The sequence below is a fragment of the Macrobrachium nipponense genome, chromosome 2 (assembly GCF_015104395.2).
Source record: "Macrobrachium nipponense isolate FS-2020 chromosome 2, ASM1510439v2, whole genome shotgun sequence".
In the NCBI taxonomy this organism is placed as follows: domain Eukaryota; kingdom Metazoa; phylum Arthropoda; class Malacostraca; order Decapoda; family Palaemonidae; genus Macrobrachium; species Macrobrachium nipponense.
In genome coordinates this window covers 59,675,171-59,694,998 of record NC_087201.1, presented here as the reverse complement: position 1 = coordinate 59,694,998, position 19,828 = coordinate 59,675,171, and the positions used below count along the sequence as shown (strand labels likewise).

Here is a 19,828-nt window from a genome sequence, read left to right as displayed (position 1 = left end):
TGGGTTCACAAAGAAATTCTTTTTCAATCCTGGGGTCTCAATTTCCCTGGTACAGAATCGCTAAGACTGCCCATCACATTTACAAATCATTTGTAGCCTTTATCTTTTAGTGAACGAAAGTACCTGACTTCTTGTATATAGACATTTTACATTTCGTAGGCGTTAAGGTGATTGCTTAAATGGCATTTGTATTTGTTGCAACTTTATTTTAGTGTTAATTGTTGAATGCGAATGTATTTTAGGAGTAAATAAAATGTTCAATACAGACGGGTTGGTTGTAGGCTACTCAGAATACCCATAGGCCATATGACTTGGATTATCACGAATTAATACCTTTATAAGGATTTTCATTCGCCAGAACTGAAATTCAAGGAAATCTGTTCTTATACAAATCTGAGTACTTTTCAAATATGATAATAATAAGGGAAACTGAAAAGGCATATTCCAAATTAAATCTCGGCTTTCTGTGTAAAACAAAGTGAGACGAGCGCTCACATATACACTCATTTTACCACAACACACTCACGTAATTTAAGATGGAGGCAGTTGTATGCTAATGTCATACCTGTTACTGGTAGCCTACTAATATTTACCTGAGAAAATAGAAAGATGATCTGTCTTTATATTTGACAGTTGTCAAATAAAAATTATATAAATGCTTGCAAATACTAATAGAATTTCAAATAAAAAAGATATAAATGCTAATAGAATTAAATGAGGGACCACATGGAAGGTAAAACACTGATCTTATGACAAAATTCTGACTACGCTGCTCATAAGAATGTGTAAAACTCAGTGTTTTAATTTATTTAAGTCATCCTTTGAATAAATGGACAGTTCCATGTTCTTTGAAAGTTTCTATATAGTTTTCATTCGTCGAAATTGTGTCATACACCAAGAGTCAGTGTTGCCACGAATTCTTCTACAGTGGGGAAATCTGGTGTCCGTGAGTGGGTATGTGAAACCTATGGGAATTTCACTTATTTCCCTTGTAGCTAATGTTTTTTCTTAATATTCTAGATAACAAAATAGAAGTATTATTGATATAAATAAAAACTGTCAAAAATAATAAATAGCCAACATAATGATTGTAATAAAAATTCTGTATTTGCGAATTTCAAAGGGCCCCATCCACTGAACGATTGTCTCTATCGTTCGCAAAAACATTGTGTTTTGTCTTATCTAAATGCAAAAATGGGTGGAATTTCGTGGTCTGAACGATCTCGGCGGTAATCTGTCACGACCAGGTTTGCGACTTATGTCTGTCATTCACAGCTAGGTCGTTCAATGCAGTATGTGTTTGTCTACCGATATAACGGTATCGCGCACGTGTCTTGATAGTACATGCCAAGTCTTCCACAGAGAAAATCTTTGTTCAGACTGAAATCGCTGCGGAGATCGTTTTTACTATCTGAATAGTGTGTGTGTGTGTGTGTCCATGGGCGGCCGCCGCATATTTTCCAAGAGGGGGCAAATTATATATATATATATATATATATATATATATAGATATATATATATATATATATATATGTGTGTGTGTGTGTGTGTGTGTGTGGTGTGTGTGTATGCATGTATGTATGTGTGTGTGTGTATGTGTGTGTGCAGTGGAACTGCGATGCCAATAATTTAAGTGAAGCAAGATGCAATAAAGAAAAATTACAATGTTACATTGATTTTTTTTCAATAGTTCCATATACTGTTCAGCTGAATTCAAGTATTTCTGGCAAGAACAACGTAGTTATATATACCGTACACAAATCTTATACAATACTTAATGATACCTTCAATTTACTTAAACTGAAAAAAAAAAATATATAATGTAAAATGAAAGGAAAACAGTAATGTAGTTAAATGTTATATATATATATATATATATATATATATTATATATATTATATATATATATATATACATAAATTTTCCCAGGATTTCAGGGGGAGGTAAGTGGCCCCTTTTGCCGTTATGTGGGCGCCCATGTGTGTGTCGATAACGGTTACGACAATCGTTGAGACAGTCGTTCATACAAAGGTTCAGTGTATGGGGGGTTCCTTGAGGAACATCGTGTTTCAAGTTCAGACTTGTGACATATAAATCTCAGTTTAGCATGAGTCTAGCCAGCTCCTGATCAGGGCATCATTCACAGGCGATGTTTTGGGGTTTCTGTAATTATGCATAATTCAAGTAACCGGAATAAGTCACCGCACCCAAAGATATACGCAGGAATTGGTATCGTGAAAATTGGCACTCGTCGTTCATACATAATCGGATTCTCTTATACATTTTCCAAAGGAGTGGCCGCAAATGATGTTTGTTGGACTAAAGGATGACTATAGGATTAAATCAGAATTGGGTGTTGTTGCAATGGTAGTTAGAAAATATATAGGTTGTGAAATTAATTAAATTCTACTGTGACTGAAGAATTTTTTTGTTACAATGATTTTTATGTAATAGAATAATCTGGCGTTTATTCACGTTTACTATAAATGCTTTAACGTTTCTCTTAAAAATGTATTTTCATAGGTTACAAATAAGTAGTCCCTTTATCATTTTTCTTTAATATCAATGTTTTTTTAAGTAAAACAATTTAAAAGTCTATTAAAATTATTATTTACTTAATAAATGTTTGTCATTTTTCTTGAAAATCTCATTTTTCATCTGTAAAGTAATGACTATTCTTAGTGTTGGATCAATGGTTGTAATAAGATAATTTACTATTTATTTACATTTGCTATAAATACGTTAAGTTTTGATGCATATTTTTTTTCAGCCGAGTTCATGTTTTTGTATATAAAAAATTTGGCATGTTTATTTTCAATATAAATTTAAACTAAAGTGTAATACTTCATTTTCAATTAGCGTACTTTTACATATGGTACCTAGGGGAAAGTTGGGGGGGAAATCACCTGTGGTTTAGGGGAAAACGCTCTTATTGGGGTGGCAACACTGAATTTGTATCACACGCCAAGGAATCTAAAGTGCGGTTCAGACGTCACTCGCTGAACGCTAGGCATTCGCACTTTCACAGCCATTTAGTATTAAGAATTATGGCTGCTGATTTCGGCCGTGTTTCATGCAGGTGGAAACAACCGGCGTAAGTGTCAACGGCTGGTTAATATATGTTTGTTGCTTCGTGAATTTCGTGGTAGATCTACCAAATTAAATAAGGCTAGTATAGCTATTGCTTTTGCAAAACTAAACTTTTATGGAGGTGATTTTGTTTCAGTTGGAGTCTGGAGGCTAAGGATTTCTTGCTGCCCAACATTTTCAGAATGACAAATAGCCCACAGCACTTAACCTTAATTAAATATGCAGAGTGACATCCGGAAAATGGTAAAGGTATAAATAACTGTCATGTTTAGTAGCCTACCAGCTCCTTGGGCTTCGATATCAAAACATATACCTAAGGCCTTTAACGTTTCTGGATAACTAACCAAATTTTTCAAAAAAATTTAGTACGTTTTGTACCTATTAAGAAGCATATTAGCACTTCGGTGGGGTGGTTGGTTTGGTCTTGGCTTGCCGCTTTGGTGGTTGCAAGTTCAATTCTCGGGCATTCCACTGAGGGGTCAGAGATGTGTACTACCTAGGCTATTTCTGGTGATAGAAGTTCACTCTCGCGAACTAAGAAGCATGTTAGGGAGACGTTAGCAAAAAGCAAAACAACTAGCCAATATGGAGAACTGGCGTCAAATAGAAAAAAAAACTGGAAAATATAGGAAGGTAGGCTAGGTTAAATTCAAGGTGGTTTACCTAGGTCCTGCTTTGAAAGTTCGTGTTTTGACAGAGACCTTGGTTTACTGGGCATTCCAAAATGTTTTAACTGTCATTGAACTACCCATAGCCAAGTATGGTAGACTTTACAGTTTTTAAAGTTGCAAGTATTTTGGCTTCTGCCAAAGTACTATAGCTAGGCCTCTGAACTCTACTTTAATATCGAAACTGTTGGTAATTAGGTTAAATTCAAGCTAAGACTGGAGACTATGGGAGATCAAAAAGTACTTGAAGAGAAAGTGCAATCTATTGGAACACATTTGATAGTGCTCAGTTTATGAACAGTGAAGATCAGTTTGTCATCCAATTATGGCAAGCAGCATGACTCATGTAGCCCAAGGTTTTAAATGATGAAAGAGTAATGTTGGGCTCATGGTTAATGTTTCAAAGTTATGTATGTAGGTAGGTAGCCTTATATGATTTAGTATAATTTGAAAAGATATTTTTTGTCTACCCTTTAAAAAAAATAGCCAAGCTTAGACTATTACCCAACACTTTCATTGGCCTACATCCGAATGCAGGCTTATTTGGAATGTGGCTGATTCGGATCAGATTCAGACCTTAGTCTTGGCTGATTCGGACCATTTACTAGGCTGATTAGGACAATTGTATGGGCTAATTCGGACCATCTGCTCGCTCAGCTGTTTCCTACCTTTGTTTTGGATGATTCGGACCCATACAAATAATTTTATACATAGCAAAGTTACTTTTTAACATGGAAGACCCATAAGCTGTTAGTTTCTTGCCTCACACCACGCCAGGATGAGTGATCAGTGTGTGAAATGTTTGGCCACCACCAAGCCATTGACTGATTTGTGCGGTGGTCGACAACATCGTGGGTGTGGAAACACTGGTAGATATTATACAGTGATATGAAAAATATGATAGTAAATTAAAACAAACTATTATATTAGATATAGGTTATTTGAGAACTTGTGAATCCCTTTTATGAAATAAATGGTCCTAGAAACGTGAAAAAGATTGGATTTCTATTGCTTACCCAATATATTTTCATAATTGACTTTTGATTGATTATGAATTACAAACATTGAAACAATATTATAAAACAATTTTACATATGTAGATGCAAATTAGGTCCCAATCAGCCAATCATATGAAGGTCCGAATAAGCCTGGATAAAGGTCCAAATGAGCCAGTAAATGGTCTGAATGAACCTGTTACCCTACAGCCATCTCAGTTGGCCCAGGAGAAGAGGAGCGTTACTACTTCCTGGGGTAAATGTTTAGGAGAGGGCTGCACCAGTTTTTTGAGGTTTAACGACGAAAAACGGCAAGAAACCACCAGATTAGTGTTGCAGAATGCATAGAAGCATGAGGAAACCCTTTGAAAATAAACTATCACTTACTTAACCCAAAGCCTACTACTATAGTTATAGGGGACCCCAGTGGGAACCGGGGTTTTTGGGTGGGGGGAGCAGGAGAAAAGTGATTTGTGGGGCATTACCTAACCTAACACAACCACATAACCTAACCTAGGTTGCCATACCCCTACCTAGGCCTAGGGGTGGGGGCTTTGCCCCCCTCTACAACCCCCCCTTAAGGGCACTACATCTCTGGAGCAAATCCACTAGTTTTTGTGTATTTTCAGAGTACACTAGACAAAAATCACCATAACTTAAATAACAGTCTCTACAAGACGGAATTTCGCCAATACGATTCTGGAATATTATCTCGTAAATGCTGCTCAAAAGTGTTGGCTACTGGCTCCATGTCTAAGAAGGAACTGAAATAGCGTTGCTAGGATAATGTATTCTTGTGCCCAGAAAATTTTCGAACAATCGCGCCATATGCCAAAGTTTCTGAGGTGTCAAAAACTGAAACTGTGATTGGCCAAACATGTAAAATGTTATAGTGTACTCTTTTCTCTGTGGATTTTAGTAGTTACACGGCTCATTAAAAGTAAACATTACCATAGAGGAAAAATCTATCCCGACTTAGGAAAAATTTAAGGCAAAAACTTATCAAGCTCATTTAATTCCACCTCTTTCAATCTCTAATATAATGACTATACTTGTTATATAGCTTTTCACATGATCTTTCCATGTAGGTAATTATTATTTTTAATATCCAGTGCGGCATGAAAACCTTCCTGTCTGCGGCTGCCCAGCATTGGTGAGTGTGTTTTGTACCCAGTTGGCTACCACTTGCCTTGGGGAAAATTTAAATTCAAAATTTTGGTATATTGGCACATTTTTGCTGCTTAGACCTACAATTCAACAAAACTACATCAAACAGTTGTAGTTTGGGGTGCATCAGTGGTATAACTGGATTTTTTGGAATGATGGTGGCCAGAGGGGCCAAGTTATTATTTAGAGGCCAGTTTCCAAGCTGACTGTAAATTTCCTAGGTAACTTGCTCAAATTGTGGTAAATGGCTCAGGGTTAGGGGAGCAGGGCAGGACAACAACCCCTTCCATTGTATGCATTCAACAAAAGATCGAGTGGCTGCCTGGATTACTATCTAGTGTACCTGTTCACCACCAGGTGTGTTTTGAATGTTATGGCTCTTGTTAGAATTCTCCTTGTTGGTACTTCATGGCTGTTTACTGCTATCACAGTACAGTAGTGCCTCAGGATACGAAATTAATCTGTTCCGAAGCGGCCTTCGTAACCTGATTTTTTCGTATCTCGAACTACATTTTACATGTAAATTGCCTAATTCGTTGCAAGCCCTACAAAAACACCACAGTAAATTTTATAATAAAGCTAAATTGACCAGTAAACAATGAAATACAACAATTTGGACCATTCAATAACTAACATAACCATGACTGTACCTGTAAATAAAGTGTATTAGTGTACAGGGTTAAAGAAATACTGTACATACATGTACGTACTTATGTAGTAAAATGTGGAACTGTACCTTTCAAGTGAGGCGATCTCCGAAAGTGGCGACAGAGGAGGAGGAAGACAAATGGCAGAAACATGAACACTTAACTTTATGAAACACATTAAAAAATGACAGAAAACCTTAACACTAAACTTTACAAAACAAATGGCAGAAAACATTAACACTTAACTATACAAAAACTTAAATTTTTGTTTTTTTTTTTTTTTTTTTTTGCCATTTTCTGATTAAAATTTTTTTTTTTCATGACACTTACGTTTGGCAGATATATATATATATATATATATATATATATCTATATATATATATATATATATATATATGTATATATATATATATATATACTAGTCTGTATTCTCCGAAGTCCGACAGAATTTCAAAACTCCCGGCACACGCAGTGGTCGGCCAGGTAGTTAGTACCCATTCCCGCCGCTGGGAGGCGGGTGTCAGGAACCATTCCCATCTTCTATTCAGATTTTTTTCTGTCACCGGTAATGTAAACACCTGTTTTCATTACCTCCGCCTAGGATTTTGGAACTTCATTGCCGTTTAAGTATCTTGGTTGTTTTCTTTTTGGTTTATTAACTTGGATTTGCGGCTAGGCATACGCTATCATAAATTGATTTCATTTTGAATTTCTTGACATAAGACGTCTGAATCTAGTTAGGCTAGTTTCAGACTTTGTTGTCTGCAAGGGGTTAGGTGAGAATAACGAAACTTTCGATAGATTCTCACTTAATATGCACGACGTGTACATAATTCTTGTTGAAACATCAATGTAATTAGTGTGATATTTGACCGATTCCGAAGGAAGATGTATGATTCGTATGTACGCAAATTAGAGCGTAATAGAATCAGGAGGTCTTCCTCCAAGATCAGCAAACAGAGTAAACTTTATTTTGACTAACCTTGTGGTATGGCCTACGGGCCTAGAGGAAGTGTCTGTGAGAGGTAATGCCCTTTCTGCTATGGTGGATTACATCAGTAATTGGAATCTAAAGTGCTCGCTCTCCAATCAGTGTTGTGAGTGTAGTGATGTTGAATTAGTGCCCCTAGTGTTGTGGAGGGGGCGTCAGATCGGCCTTATAACGCCTCTAGGTCTAGACCTCTGTCGGACTCCCAGGTCCACAGGGAGAGGGAATGTCGATAGCCGAAGGAGGGTTACGAGGAACCCCCACCGATCTGGCGTCCCTTCGGCAGGACCTGAAGACGCTTCCCAGGCTGCCAAAGATCGTGCACGTGCACGAATCCTGAAGGATTGCTTCGCGTCCTCCCCGTACAGGGGTTGTATCTCTCGGAAGGACTCGCGCCCTTTAAATAGAAGCTTATAGAGGAGGACGCTTCACGTCCTCTCTCTCTATTGTCATGCGATTGTAATCGCCGCCTTAACATTTTGACGACTTTCCAACGCATGGGGGAAAGAAGAAGGAAATAGGACGTCATCGGAGCAGGACGCTGTTAAGCGCCCAGATCGCCTTATCATTGTTACTGTGAAAAGGAAGAAGGCGTCCCCTCGTCTTCTCACAGGATCAGCCCTTCAAGGTTGGCCTCGTTTTCGCCAAGAGAAGGGCAAAACACATTTACCGCATGAAGGATTTGAGGCTGTCTGTCTGTCAAGTTTTCGGAACGCTCGGCGTTCCCTTTTTGAGCGCATTTATGGAAGCGTTCATTTGCTTGACAAAGACGCAAGATGTCGCACAGGTGGCCGTCGCTTTTGTCAGAAAGTAAGGAAAGTCCTTGAGGCTCGTAGTGAAGGGAAGCTTTTGAAGATGCTCGACGTCATAAACATCGAGACGCTCGCCAGGACGCTTTTGAAGATGATTGATGTCTTGCACATCTGGACGCTAGCGAGGACGCTTTTGAGGACGCACCGATGCAAGCTAAGTGTCCTGAGCGTTTTTCGAAAGACGCTCGGCGTCCCTCGGAGCAAGTCCCGCCTCAGGACGCTTTTGAGGACGCTTTTTGGGACGCCTCCGTATTTGATAAGCAACATTCAAACCTTGGATGAAGCGGTACGTCTTATAGACAATAAAGTGCAGCGAGATCGACAGCTTACGTTGGAAGACGTGCGACTTCCTGCGAGTCCAAATTCTTGCTCCCTTAGCAAGGACGCTCTGGATGACGCTAGACGCTCTTCTATTCGGAAAGTTCAACCTAATTCTGACTTGTCTGCCTTTCAGAAAGACAGGCGTACTCCACTGAGAGGAGCCTCTTCCCCTAGTTGCTTTGAGAGATACGCCTTTACAAGGACCAAGACTAGTGGGGACGCTTTTGAAGACGCTCGGCGTCATAAAGTCATGACGCTCGGCAGAGCACTAGCCAAGACGTTCTTCACAACGATAGGTGCCTTACGCATCAAGACGTTCGGCAGGACTCCTACAAGAACTCTCGTCAAGAGTACGCTCTTCAGGTCTCTCCACAGGACGTTCCTTTAAAGGAACTTGATAAAGATTCGGAGTTGCGGTGAGACATACCCGAACTTCTTCGAACCCTCTTTCAGTTAGAGGACCCCTGTTATGAACGGGACCTCGGGGTTTGATTATCGAACACACTTCAGAATGCTCAGCAGCAGAATCCTTTACCGGAACTTCGCAAAGCTTCGGAGTTGCTATGAAGCATTCCTGACTTTCGTCTTTGAACCTTATTTCAAGTAGGAGACCCCCCTTTTTACGAGGTGATAACGAGAGAAGGGGTCTCAGGGTTTCATTGCTTAGCGGTCTGTTAGGGACTCGTCTACTTTTCCCGTAAGGGAGACAGAGTCCTCGAGCACTAATTCGTTCTCTTCGTTAAGAGAATGAAGACAGTCTTTTTCCATTCTTTCTCTTCCTCATTCTTTCTCTTCCTCGTAGAGGATAGAAAGAAGTAGAAAATTAGCTGTCCAAATGACTGCAATACTCTACGTTTTGTTCATGACACTTACCTGCCAGATATATATATATATCTGCCAGGTAAGTATGAGCAAACTTTATTGTATCATTACAATATCATATTTTACCTTTGCGTTATATGACTACTGTATGGTTCAAGTCATATACGCATAACGTAGTTACCTCAAAGGATGGCAACCGAAAGGACTATTATTCTAAGTGAATTTAATCGGTACTTCCTGCAACCCTCCAGGACTTTCCGGTTTCCCCTTTAGATTTTTAAGGCAATGTTACGACAACACCAACTCAGCTTTGTATTTAGCGAATACTGTTTCGCTTAAATATGTTTGCTTGAGAGTTTTCTTTCTGCTCGATAATGATGATAAACCTATTAATTCGTAGAAAAGAGTAGCTGGCAACCCAAGCAGAGTAGTGCGAGACTGCGCATGTACACTGCTGAGACTAGAGCCAGCTCATGGACGGAGAGCGAGCTCAGTTCCAGCTTGGTGTCTGTCATGTGCTGTTGGTTAAGTCTCTCTCTCCTGTGGGATTGATTGACTAACTGTATCTCTGCCCTACAATCACGGACTTTAGCCTCGGGTTGAAGGGATTCTCGCATGCATGAATGAACATGACCTTCGCTTTGCGAAAATTTTTCAACAGAGATTTATATTAAATCTTTTAGGTTCTGTTTACCGCAAGGTAACAGAATTCTGTACGAGTCTACCGCGGCATAGCACGCTGCACAATAATAATACACACCTGCTTAAGCATTATTAGAGAAGGAAACATGCTCGGTGAGGTAATGAATGAGTCTGCTGGGGACCATTTCCTCTCTGGAGAAGTTTGTTTCCCTTAATAGACTGCAATTCATACTTCTCCAGTTTTTCCTATCGGAAAACTGAAATTGCATCGAAGATCTAGATATAATTCTGAACATCTCTCAAAATCAAGGATCACCTAAGGGGATAGAGAGACTGTGCCAGGCATCTGGAGAGAGGTACAGTTGTCCTGGCTCATAATCTCATAGAATTGGAGGCAATTCCGTTGGCTCTCCAGTTCGTCTAGCATCGAGTGGTTTACTCGGGTCCAGATCAACTCGGACAATTCCACAGCTTTCTCATATCCCTAGAAATATGGAGAAACACTCTCTTTGTCCCTGTTCGCGTTAAAGAGAGAGAGCCTGTTATGAGCACAGGCACGGAACTTAACGATCCTTAAGAGGTTCGTTGCACGATTGCAGCACGTCCGTGCGGATCTTCTCGAGAGACGGCAGTAATTACTGACGTCTGAGTAAAATCTTCGCTTAGAAGTGTGTCGAGATTTGTGGAAATGTTCGGGACGGCCTTTCAGAGAACTCTTCGCAATGTTGAAGAAGAGGAGTCTTCTTATGGACTGCTCCCTTATTCTCGATCCTATAGTATTGAATGGGGACGCCATCCTATAGTATTGAATGGGGACACCATCCTATAGTATTGAATGGGGATAGATGTTTAGTCTTTTTACCCCTATTCAAACTCTTAGGAAATGTAATAATTTCCGGCGTCAGAGGGAGAGAGAATGACACTGAACGCCCCATGTTGGCCTTCGAGAGGCTGGATTCACAGAGGTAACGTCCTTCCTAGAGTACTTTCCAAGGACCCTTCCTGAGAGATTCGGTCTACTATAATAGCCTCACTTCGAGAAGTACCTCAAGACATCTCCGCCCTAAGTCTGACTGAGTTCAGACTGTCGAGAAGTTAATCAAAATGAGAGGATTTTCAAGACTAATGGCAAGTGTCATTACCAAGGCAAAGAACTGCTGCCTATTTAGCAGGGGACTAATCAGAGTGGGCCGTTTCTGGAGATAGTGCAGGAAGAATGGCTTTTGCTCCACCTCGACATCTGTGAATTACATTCCTCAGTGATGTACGTCCGACAAGGCATTTTTTTCAAAAAAGGCCAGTCTCGTCACAGTTGAAGACTTCTGAACTGTAGCCTTCCTTGAGCGTCATCTCATCCGAACGTCTTAATAAAGGCTTCTGCTGCTTTCGTGTCCGAGCTGGCAGCCTCCCCATGCTGCACCACCAAGTGGATGCCAGTCCGTTTAAGGAATTTATCAAACCACCTCTGAGAAGCCTTGAAGTCTGGGGTTGGCATCGATGTCCCTTCTCCTCCGTTGTCTTTGGCCTGGGCAATCAGATCACCAAAAATAGCGCTGGCCTTGTGGCAGATTGCCGTCTCCGTTATCATATCGCCAGGGATTTCTTTGTCTTTAATCCATACAAGAAGCAGCCTCTCCATCACATCATGCACGTGGCTCTTCTTGTTGGACAAAATAGTCACGCCCTTGGAAGGCGTAACTGCTTTGATGGCTTCCTTCTGCTTAAGGATGGTGCCTATCATTGACGGATTTCGGCCGTATTCCTTAGCGATCACACTCAACCGCATGCCAGCTTTATACTTTTTAATTATCTCCATCTTTGTCTCCATGGAAAGCATCCTCTTCTCTGTGAACTTCAACATTCTTGGGACCCATGGCTAATTAAGTTAATTAAGTTCACACACAACACGATAAACAACTTAATACGAAGAAAGCGAAATCACTTACACGAATTTACGTTAACAAACGAAATCTATGTGAACGAACGCTGATGCGACGAAGTGGTTGAAGGATGCCTTTACATAGAGGGATGATGGGACAGATGCTGACCAATAGGAAAGCAGGATCTTATGGTGGTGACTAGCATCAGGAAGGATGGTGGTGAGTCTACTCGGTTGGCTGTGCGCAAGTTTTAAAATTGTTCTCGGCAGTCCGGGCAAATCTCAGACTTTACCCTTTTGCATCCTGAATTATTTTCGTATACAGAAGCAAAAAAATCTTTCTTTGCCTTTGTAACTTGGATTTTTCGTAAATAGGGACTTCATATGTCGAAGTTCCACTATATGTACTGTACATTTATTTTTCTTAGGATGCCTCCACAAGAGTCAAAGCTTAGAGATGCACATTGTTTACACTAGTTGCAGTGGTATAAAGTATAATCTGGAGAATAGATGGGAGGAAGTAGGGAGTTTTGAACTTTTCTGCTTAAGTTCATTAGTATATAGGAAGAGAAGGGGATAAGATTGTGAAACCAATTAGTAGTTAGGTCAGGTCATCAACCTGTCATTTCTCTCCCTTCTCCAAGTCCTTTGTCTGTAGTTAAGCATGCTCAATCTAAGCTTTTCCATTGCTAATGCTATAGTCAGTACTGAGGCTTCCTCTAGCTCCGCCTTCCACTCCCCTTTCATTTCAGGAAAAGCACATAAGTACAGTGGTACCTTGAGATACGAGCGTCCTGTGATACGAGTGCTTTGAGACCCGAGGTGGAATTCGGTCCAAATTTTGCCTTGAGACCCGAGCTGTGTCCCGAGATCCGAGTTGGTTCGGGGACGCCACCACTAGTTGGCGTTTGCGGGCAGCATCAGCTGGGAGCATCCCACGAGCTCACTCGCACATGTGGCCGACAGATTTAAGTTGTGTTTGTGAGCTGTACTCGTGTTTTCGCTGTTTTTTCACGAATTAGTGAACTTTTTTACCTACCATCATGGGGCCAAAGAAGGTTAATGTGGGTAAGTTAAATATCGTGCAAAGGAGAGTGGCGAAAAGAGAAGAGAATGCTGCCGATAGAGGTAAAGCGAGAAATAATAGAAAAACATGAGCGTGGTGTACGAGTGATGGAACTGGCCCGGGTGTATGAGCGTAGCACACTGACCATTTGTACCATCCTAAAGCAAAAGGATGGCCATCAAAAGTGCAAAAACAGCTAAAGGTAACTACATATTCTGTCGCCAATCTTAAGGACAATGTCCATCCTAAAGCAAAGGATGCTCAAAAGTCAAAAACAGCTAAAGGACTACAATTCTGTCGCAATTAAGGACAAAGTCCATGAGAAATGGAGAAGCTGCTCTTGGTATGGTTGAAAGAGAAGGAACTAGCGGGAGATACAGTGACGGAGAGTATAATTTGCGAAAAGGCTCGCGTTATTTACGCAGATTTGAAGAAGGAAGAGTCATCAACTTCAGAATGGGGAGCAGAAGACACGTTTTTAAGGCAAGTCGTGGGTGGTTCGATAACTTTTAAGAAGAGAAGTGGCATTCATTTCGGTGGTGAGGCATGGTGAAGCAGCGAGTGCCGATTGTAAAGGGAGCTGAAAGGTACATCGTCGAGTTCGCTGAGCTTATTGAGGAGGAAGGCTACATCCCGCAACAAGTCTTTAACTGCGATGAGACGGGATTATTTTGAAAAAATGCCACGGAGGACATACATCACCGAAGAGGAGACGAAGATGCCAGGCCATAAACCCATGAAGGACCGTCTGACCCTTGCATTGTGTGCAATGCTAGTGGTGACTGTAAAGTAAAGCCACTGCTAGTCTACCATTCTGAAAATCCTCGAGCGTTCAAGTCACACAAAATTCTGAAAGAAAAACTGCACGTAATGTGGCGCGCGAATGCAAGGGCATGGGTTACGCGGCAGTTCTTTACAGATTGGGTAAACCTCATCTTCGGTCCTTCAGTGAAGGAATATCTTCAAAAGAATAACCTCCCACTGAAAGCCTTATTAATTTTGGATAATGCTCCGGCCCACCCACCTGGTCTTCAAGATGACATTCTCGAGGAGTTCCAGTTTGTGAAAGTCCTCTAACTACCCCACCCAACACGACTTCCATCCTGCAACCAATGGATCAGCAGGTCATTGCTAAATTTAAAAAGCTTTTCACAAAGCACTTGTTCCGCCGATGCTTTGAGGTGACAGAGAACACCAAGCTTACCCTTCGAGAGTTTTGGAAAGAGCATTACAATATCGTCGTATGTTTACGTATCATTGACTCGGCATGGCAAGAGGTAACAAGACGAACCTTGAACTCGGCGTGGAAAAAGCTATGGCCTGATGCTGTTTCAGAGAGGGACTTCGAAGGGTTCGTACCCCAAGCAACGGTGGAGGAGATTGTGTCCCTCGGAAAGTCGATGGGTCTGGAGGTAGATGAGGGCGACGTCAACGAACTCGTCGAGGAACATGAGGAGGAACTCTCAATTGAGGAGTTGAAGGAGCTGCAGGTGATGCAACATACGAAGGCCCTGCAAGAGATTAGCAGCTGTAGCGAGGGGAGGAAGAGCCGGAGGAAAAGTGATTCCTACAAGTCAAATTAAAGACATGTTAGCAATGTGGGAAACACTTTCGAGTTTCATTGAACAGAAACATCCAGAAAAAGTTTCGACTAGTCGTGCTTCAGTGTTATTTAATGACACTTGTTTGACTCATTTCCGGAACATTCTAAAAGGGAGGCAGAAGCAAAGCTTTGGATAAATTTTTGTTAAAGAGAAGCGCAAATGAAAGTGCCGAAAGTGATTCTAAAAGGCAGAACACAAGTGCTGATTAAACTTAACGTATAAGCTTTAGGTTTAAGTTTTAAGTTTAAGTGCAATTGTAGTATTTTTTTCAATTTAAGTTAAGGAAATTGAAAATTTTTATTAAAGTTAAGGAAATGCAGTTTTAGTTTACATTTTAATGTTATCATTTTGTGTTCGAAAAAATGCTGTTTACGTAACGGGACTAGCCCCTCCCTGCTCCCTCCTCCTCCTCCTCCTCCGCCACTCGACTCCGTTAGCCAGCCGCACTCGCCTGTCAGCAAGGTAAGATTACGTGTTCTTAACTTTTTGTTGTGTTACGTAACTTTGCTATTCATTGCTAAATTTTAGTTTTAGTTTACATTTTAATGTTCATTTTTCATTTTCTGTTAGGAAAATTCCTGTTTACGTAACGGGACTAATGTAGCCGTCCACCCCTCCCCCTCCGTCACTCGCCTCCCTTAGCCGCCCGCACGCGACTGTCACCAAGGTTAGATTAAATTAACTTTTTCTTTTCTTTATTTTACTTTAATTCTATTCATTACTAAAATATATTACTGTATAATTTTTTTGTACTATATTTCTACATTTATATGTGTGTTTTCTTCATTATTTACGATGGTTTGGGGGTATATTTCATAGGTCTGGAACGGATTAAATACATTTCAGTTAATTTAAATGGGAAAAATTGATTTGAGATAAGAGTTTTTCGAGTTCCGAGCCCGGTTTCGGAACGAATTAATCTCGTATCTCAAGGTACCACTGTATTGAGAATAGCGAAGGCTGGAAGCACTAGATTAGACATACTAAAACAGATTAAAAAGAAAGCTAAGTAGCAAATCAAACCAAGCCAAAACAACAGTTGAAAGGAAAAACCAAAAAGAGTATGTCACCGAATTCTGCCAAAAAACTGGCGAACATGGATTGAGGAGCAAGCAAGATGCGTGTTGTCCCGTACGCGGCATAAATAAGAATGGTGCTGTTGGCGTCAGTCACTTACTACTTCCTGTTACAGTGGCTGGGGCCTGTCACTCCCTCATTGCAACAGTCACTCGTTTATATGTTTTAAATTTAGGATGCCATACGAGCATAATGCATTCATTTCATTAGTCATTTGTATTTCTCATTGTTTTGTTTGTAAAATTGTATATAATCCCTATAAAATGTATTTTTATATAATTAACTTGCCAAGTAACTATATAGCTATAATTTCTACTTTTGTGGCAGCTTAGATCTGAAAATTTGTGGTAGCTCTTCTTTGTTTTTGGTGTCAGTAACTGTAAGAGATATAAGAATCGGGATCACAGTCCCGAACGTTCGTGTAGTTTTTGGAGCATTCCCAAACGTGCATCACCTGTGTTGATCAAGAGGTCTGTAGGCCCCAATTGGCCAAACAATGTTGCAGGTGCTGTACCAAAGTATGTTATGTGCAGGAGTTTGGTAAGGCAAGTGTTTTCTTCAGTCTAGGTGAGAGTCGACTTCCCTTTCTGATCTGCGCCCTCAGACAGGAGCAAGTAGCATGCACTCTACTTCAGTCAAGGATCCTTCGTTAGATCCTATCCAGTGTCAGCTCGACAGTATCCTTGACTTGCTCCAGAATCAGTCTGTTAACAAAGAACCTTCGGATGTACCTAATTCTCCGATGTTGGACGAGGAAGAGGTTGAACAGTATCAGCATTTGTCAGCTTAAGCATCTGTTAACAGTTTTTCCTCCTTTGCTTCTCGACGTTTCTCTCCCCAGCAACTCCATATCGAGGATTGCCTTTTTTGATGAGACAGACTTCAGAAGCCTCATCCTTACCAAAAATGGTTCTCTTCTTCATCCAGGCTCCTCCCAAGGCAATTTCTCAGGGTTAATTGATTCGTCCAGACGTTTGACTTTCACTTCTATGAAGAATTTGTTCACCACATCAGAGCTGGATCACATGGTCAAGAATATGTTCAAAGTCTAAGTGTTCAACTTTTTAGACTGGACAATAGGCGCATTAGTGAAGAAAGTTGAGGATTGCACCTTTCATCAAGCTAACTTTTTCGCAGATTGATTAGGTGTGCTCTCGTGCCAATAAAACAATTCAAGACGGTTCTCAAGAGGTAGCTCCCTTGTTTGCAACTGGAATCCTTAAGAAGAGAGAGCAATTGTGTGCTTAACGATTAAAGGGGTCACACCATCCCAAAGATCAGCACTGCTTTATTCTCCGCTGGATTGCTGCAGCCTGTTTCCCCAGGCCACCATAGAGCATATCACAGCAGAACTTCTAGTCCACCCAGGTCCTTTTGGCAGCCTTATCTAAGTGATCTAAGGAGTCAGGATGCCAGCCTTTAGTCTCGTTTTAACCTAGAAATGCCGATCCTCTGCCACAGCAGTCTTTTCGGGGAGGCAGAGGCAAGTATCAACAGCGCCCAGGGACTAACATCCATGCAACTAGACCAGCCAAGAAGACAACTAGTAAGCCTGCTCCTCGTAAATAGCTTTCCCGTCCTCAATGCTCAGGTTGGAGCCAGATTAAATCGGTTCTGGACCAAGTGGGAAGTGAGGAATGATGAACCATGTGTCTTGAAGGTATTGAAAGAGGGATATGCTATCCCAGCCAAGTAGAATCCTCCCTTAACTTCCTCTCCAGTCAGCTTGGAAGCCTATTCCATAGCCTCGGAGATATTTACTATTCTTTCAGAAGAGATAGGCTCCCTTCTCAGAAAGGAGCAGTAGCGATAGGCAAAGACACAACCACCAAGGGATTTTATAAGTCCTTTTTTTTTTTTTTCTCCCTCCCCCCCCCCCCCCCCCCCCCCCAAGTCATCATGGGGTTGGAGACCCATCTTGGATGTCTGCGCCCTTAATTATTTTTAAATCTACAAAATTCAAGATGGAAACCACTCATTCAGTCCTGTCAGCCATCTGTCAAGGGTGTGAGGTGTGGACAAAGGGGCAGGTAGTAGTGTAGTGACTTTATTACAGATAAGGGAAAATTCAAATATACAGCATGCGGGCGGAAATGTGGTTACCGACTCGAGAGAGAATAAAAGTGGGTTGGCAATACCAGATTTGTGTTTCTTGAGAGACATATAATACAAAATACAAAAGTACATAAAATATGATTTCACAAAATATATACATTGGCGGAAAGCCCGCTGAACACACTCGCGGAGGGAAGTAAGAACAACGCGAATGTTGAACTACATACAGAGAAAATTGTGAATAAGCGTTGTCCTTACAAATACTCCCCCCCTAAGACAATAATTAGGCATAATTGTTGGCTGATTTCTTTGTAATTCCGACCGTTACTCACGGAAGCAAGCTGGCGGGCGGAGGCGCCCTCAGGTGTGTGAAATCAGCTGCTGTGGTAGATTATCGGGGATTTCAGGGGACGGGATGCCTCCCCTGAGGTGACCCTCGGGGGGTTCGACCGTCTTCTGAGGGCGGCCGTGGCTACGACTGGGAGGTTTGGTGACCGATGGAGCCGCTTCTTTCCGAGGAAGATTGAGGCGCCCTATGGAATCCATGTCGGCGGACTCTTCGATTTCAGGCGATCGATTGTGACCCAGTCCTCACAACCATTTATGGATATGGGGTACGCCTTGACGGTGCGTCATAGGATGCTGAAGGGGCCTCAGTAGGGTCTTGTTAGCGGCGGGCGGCAGGCGTCGTCCCTGATGAAGACGTGTTTGTCTAATGTCTTATCGCTTGGCGATAGACTTTTTGTTTTTTCCTTACGGCTGTTATCCGTAAGTAATGTTTGGTTCCTCCCATCTCCCTTGGATATCTTAGTAGAGAGGTTCTTTCTTGTCTAGAGGAGATGATTCAAACAGGCTAGTTGAACAAGTTAACAACTTTATTCTGTAACTCCATACTAGGAGATGCAGCTCGGTCGGACGACCGATATGTTTGATTCTTGGCGTGGAACTGCCATTCTAAAGCATCGCGTCGATAGCGGAACATTAGCTATCTCAGCAATTCATATAAAAACACATACGTAGTTCGCCGGCTCGGAAGTTACAAGTTTCCGGCGTAGGTTAACAGGTCAACCGCTTCCCATGGAAGTTGTTGTGCAAAGTTATCATAACATAAAAATGTTGACAAAGCTTTGAGCTAGATCAGGCTACTGCAGACAACGCATAGCGTAATCTAAGGTAGCTTTGGTCACGTAGAACCCTCCTAATGCCATGACCCCAGGTCACTGGTTTATATAATGTAATTCTTACATTAGGCTCGGTCTGCTACCTATTCAAGCCTTGAATAACAAAAAAAAAAATTACTTTAAACATTGTTCATAGGAGCGTGCTCGTAACATACTAAGTGATTAAATGCATAAAAAGATTCTGTTACATACCCTTGTTGACATATTCATAAACAAAGATAAATGCATGGAAAATATAGATCCATGTTTGGTAATAATAATGATTATGTACCCGAAAATAATAAAATGGTAAAAATCAAAACATGTATACATGATTAATATGATAACAGGTAACCTGATTAAGAATAATGGTTACTAAATAATGATTATAGCATGATCATGGATAATTGTTAAAGAGTACTTGTCACTCTTTATAATAGATAAATATAATTTTGTATAATAGTATAACAATGTAATTCTGCAGAAATTCATATAGGGCTGATATTTTATTAGGTGCCCGAAAAATACCTTTAGGAATATATTAATGTATAATATTGGGCTATAATGATTTATTAGGTGGCCCTGGAGATACTTTAACTGTTCAAATGCAAAGGCGTGAGTCTTTCTTGTCCTACATTGTTGCCAGCATACGGACCGCTTTTCACACAACACAATTCCAGACAATTCCCTAGGCACGAACTGAAGTGGCCAGGTTCAGGCGGCCCTAAACGCAAACGACTTGAGTTTAACGGGTACGTCATCCAGACGGGCCAGTACGTTCCCTTGGAGATCCTTCTGTTTACGCCTCAGCCTACGCCAAGCAAAGATGTTGACG

General features: G+C 41.1%; 1 long non-coding RNA gene across 1 annotated transcript in view; it reads left to right on the top strand.

The window, feature by feature from the left end:
• Positions 1–2,947: 2,947 nt before the first annotated feature.
• LOC135221431 (uncharacterized) overlaps positions 2,948–19,828 on the top strand; it is a 32,605-nt gene continuing 15,724 nt past the window's right edge. The window contains exon 1 of the long non-coding RNA XR_010315945.1: positions 2,948–3,094. This is a non-coding gene — a long non-coding RNA (uncharacterized LOC135221431). The remainder of the gene's footprint in view (positions 3,095–19,828) is intronic.